Raw genomic sequence first — 1360 nt, 5'->3', positions numbered from 1 at the left:
CAAAACAAACATGTTAATCTAATACTGGCCCTAGTGGAAAGGGGGTTGCAAGGTCCGTATGATACATTGGCTGGAAAGCATTAGTATCCTTACCACTTTTTGCACCAATACTCCTAAATGTAAACGTTGGAATATTTCACAGGCTAAACGAGAAGTTTGACCTACTGGTGTTGCAATTCAGTGAATCGTGAAGTCTATGGGATTCAGCCTCTGTGAACCATTTCTGTAGGCTATATAAATACATGGCAGCCCAGTAGTTACAAACAAACCAAAAGCCAAAAAAATACAACATGCTGGTGGTGCCAGAGGAAAGGTCATGTGTGTGAGTGTGTGAGTCTGTAGGCTTCTTCCTAGGGACTATAAATGTCTCTACAGAAATGCTATTGCAAGTAGTTCAGATATGTCAGTCTGAACCAAATTGTTGAGCTAACATTGCCATCTCTGGAAACATACCAGAAGTATTGGTTAACAATGCAGGATCTGCCTTAAGGCCTCACAATTATATTTTAGTCAATGAAAATGATTAACACACTATAAGCCATATAGTAAGCCTTTGCGGTCCCTGAGGGCACACTTTGCCAGTGCTTGGTGAAGCCCAGTTTATGGACCACAGCTACAGACTAAATGAGAAATCTCTGTCACAAGAGATACATGCTGCAAAAAGAATGAATATTAAAGCTACTGTGAGGAACTTTCTGTTTGTGTTGATTTTGGTGACCCCTGTGGACAAAGCTGTACCTCTTATCTCTTTGCTGATTTTGTCCTGTAAATGCTTAAGTGGGGGTTTTAAAAAAATATCTCATCCTGCTTTCTTTAACAGTCACATATGCCTATTACTTTAAATTTCTGCCCTGGAAAATGTAAACAAAGGCAGCGTGCAGTTAATTGCTTCGTCTGCCCCCTGCCAGCATTTTCAGGCACTAAAAATATAAATAGAAAAAATCAACCTTGTCGCTGATGGTCTGGTTTGCATTTGTAGGTTGCATAGAGTAATCAGAATTAATTTTAGTCTGTTTCATAACCAGATAAAAAACTCCTCACAGGAGCTTTAATGTAAATTGCCCACATCATCTATCTTTTTAAAGGTAGTTCAGTGTGGTTGTTTACAGGGTTGGTCTACATGTAATAGATTTTTCATTTATGTGTATATTCCATACTTTTCTTACTAGCTCGCCGATGTAATTAGGGTTACTATTTGGTTTGGTAAGTCATCTCTGTGACCATGGGCGATGAATTTTAGAGCATTTCCCTTGTAGAGTGACTTCCTCCTCGACACAGCGGCGCGCGCGCTCACATAGCAGAGCGCTTCCTCTTCCCGTGCTGAGCTGTGCGGGTGCCCGCCAGACAAGAACGATAGAAA

Source organism: Semicossyphus pulcher, unplaced genomic scaffold (assembly GCF_022749685.1).
Source record: "Semicossyphus pulcher isolate SPU_LCO1_2020_fin unplaced genomic scaffold, fSemPul1.0.p SCAF_12, whole genome shotgun sequence".
Taxonomy (NCBI): domain Eukaryota; kingdom Metazoa; phylum Chordata; class Actinopteri; order Labriformes; family Labridae; genus Semicossyphus; species Semicossyphus pulcher.
The sequence above is the reverse complement of the archived record's forward strand: the minus strand, read 5'-3'. Positions refer to the sequence as shown.